This window comes from Mus pahari, chromosome 15, assembly GCF_900095145.1.
Source record: "Mus pahari chromosome 15, PAHARI_EIJ_v1.1, whole genome shotgun sequence".
Taxonomy (NCBI): domain Eukaryota; kingdom Metazoa; phylum Chordata; class Mammalia; order Rodentia; family Muridae; genus Mus; species Mus pahari.
This window is the reverse complement of record NC_034604.1, coordinates 57,852,579-57,855,553: the sequence shown is the minus strand read 5'-3', so window position 1 is coordinate 57,855,553 and position 2,975 is coordinate 57,852,579.

Genomic DNA, 2,975 nt, shown 5'->3' with positions numbered 1-2,975 from the left:
ACATTACTCCAAAACTGTAATTTTGCTACTGTTATGAATCATAATGTAAATATCTGATATGCAGGCTATCTGATATATGACCCCTTAAAGCGTTGTGAACCACTGTTCAGGTTGCTGAGGAAGCTACGGTAAAAGAGGAATGGCTTGTCCTGGAGTATATAATAACTATGCAGAAACAGTAACTCAAAAGGAGAGTGAAGAGATTTAAATGCGGGGGAGCAGTTCTTCCTCTCAACTGTACAGAGCAATCACATTGGGTTTGAAGAAGCATAAAGACCAGCAGACTTGCAGCTGGTCTAAAACAATTTATTGAAATAGAAGACAAGGCATTCAGAGATTTTACAGTTCCTTAGATGATTTGCACATACAGCATGAGGGGCAGAAATACCGAAAGCAAAAGTGCAATCAGCGCCCCCCCCCCCAAGCCTCCTCTGAAGGGGACTTCAGAACTAGAGCTCATATTCTCCTCCCCCAAGTTTTCAAAGAAAATTCGAGTTATCTTTTCGAACACTCACATCACCAGCTGCTCTATTAGTATTTCTCAAGAGAATACCTAGATTCCAGAATGTTCTTTAAAGACTGGTGCCAGTAGGCAAGATTAGAATTAGAAAAGAACTCTGTCCTTTGTCTGGCAAATGGGAAAGCAGGCGATGCTGACAGCCTCAGAAGGCTGTTCTCCTCAGAGGAGTCTGGGATGGGGTGCTTGTTCATGAGATTATTGAGCTCACATCCTCGGGGAGATTCTTACAGGTTATTCCAACTCTGTCCCTTCCACAATAGGGAACACTAACAATTTATCCCCAATGGAAGGGAATTTACCACCCCACCTCCTGTAGCAAGAGCCAAGGGTTAGCAGAGTAGCCTTTTTGACCGCTGAGCTTCTGAAACTAGGTGTATTGGGGAGGGGGTGCAGAGAGCTAGATGCTTAGTCATTTCTCATTCCAGTAGGCACAACACCCTAAGACCATATTGTTCAACTCCCCCAAATCATCTACATCATGGTCATCTGAGGGACTTCTTTAAAATGTAACTTTTTGAGTGTCACCCCCAAGTTCTTTAGATCAGGTATATGGTGGAGGTGCAGAGCAGGAACAAACTCCTGAAAGGATTCTTTTTCCCCTGTAGGTGTGATCACCCCTAATACGGTAGAATGTGACCCATACTCCGCACTAGCAGACCTCAGTGTGAGCACTCTGCCACTTATCCGCAATATGGCATTAGGTAACTCAGTCTCTCTGAACTATCACAAAGGAGCTTTCAGTGTTAGAGAACAGTCGCACAGTCACGTGTCTAGCTGAAGCTCCGTGACAGGACCTTGATCAACATGTAGGCCCCAGTAGACTACTGTGATGGGTCCACTCCAAGGAGGAAGACATACAAAAGCAAGGGGAGTCCCACTGACCTTGGCATCTGCCTCAGCATCAACTCAATGCCCATTACAAGGTCAATCATTTTTCCCCATTTCATGAAGCCTGACTTTTTTTTTTTTTTTTTAAGTTTCTTTTCACAAACTCAAACTCCCCTATTACAGAAATGTTCTAATACTTCCTGCACAGCTAATTGACCTTTAACTGCCAGATAAGTCCTGGGGTATTGCCTGAACCCTCCACTTAATTTAATAAAAGTCAGTGGTACCCACCTTTTAACCTTTTCAAGTGTGCTGGCTGGTTTTATGTGTCAACTTAAAACAAACTAGAGTTATCACAGAGAAAGGAGCCTCCCTTAAGGAAATGCCTCCATGAGATCCAGCTGTACGGCATTTTCTCAATTAGTGATCAAGGGTGGGAGGGCCCAGCCCATTGTGGGTGGTGCCATGTCGGGGTTGGTAGTCCTGGGTTCTAAAAGAAAACAAGCTGCCGGGCATGGTGGCGCATACCTTTAATCCCAGCACTCAGGAGGCAGAGGCAGGCAGATTTCTGAGTTCGAGGCCAGCCTGGTCTACAGTGTGAGTTCCAGGGCTACACAGAGAAACCCTGTCTCGAAAAACCAATAAATAAATAAATAAATAAATAAATAAATAAATAAAACAAAAAAAAACAAAACAACAACAGCAACAACAACAAAAACAAGCAAGCAAGCTAAGCAAGTCAGGAGAAGCAAGCCAGTAAGTAACATCCCTCTATGGCCTCTGCATCAGCTCCTGCTCCCTGACTTACTTGACTTCCAGTCCTGACTTCCTTTGGTGATGAATAGTAATGTGGAAATGTAAGCTGAATAAACCCTTTCCTCCCTAGCTTGCTTCTTGGTCATGATGTTTGTGCAGGAATACAAACCCTGACTAAGACATCAAGTCCTGCCCACTCTTCTCCCACTTCCTTCCTGATTGACAGTAGAGGATAAAGAAAAGCAAACATCTGCTGTTTAGAAGGTACAACCCTTTGTCTGTGTTCTCCTCAGCTCAGGCAGCTGTAGCTCCATGAGTTATCAGGAAGTGTCACCAGTTTCCGAGATGGGTGATAATTTTTCAGTAGTGCCGACTTCACCCTCAGTTTCTTAAGTACCACTTTCATCTTCAAATCCAAACTTAGCTTATTGCATTTGTTGTGTTTATTGAGTATCTGTTATGTGCTGTGAAGACTTGGAAATTAGTGCAGCATACTTTCTGTCTCTGGGACTCTGGCGAGATACACAGTCACACCCTTTCAAAGACAAATATTCCAGGTTTGGATTGGAACCTTCTAAACTCTGTTTTCCTGTTGCTTTTGAACCATGACGTCCCTTCCTTACCTCATGGCTTTCTTCTGTTCTGGAGGTAGAAATAAAGGAAAAGGAGACTTCCTCATCTCTCTGAGAGAAAGACCTGGATATTTATAAAACTAGTCACTATACACTGACCGCTTGCTGCAGGACAGGTGTGTTCTATGCACGTTAGATTCATTACCCGTTAATCTTCATGTCTGGTTGCCAAGAGAGCAAATGAAGGCACAAAAAGTAAAATAACCTGCCTGAACTCCAAGACTGTACATCTAGAACGT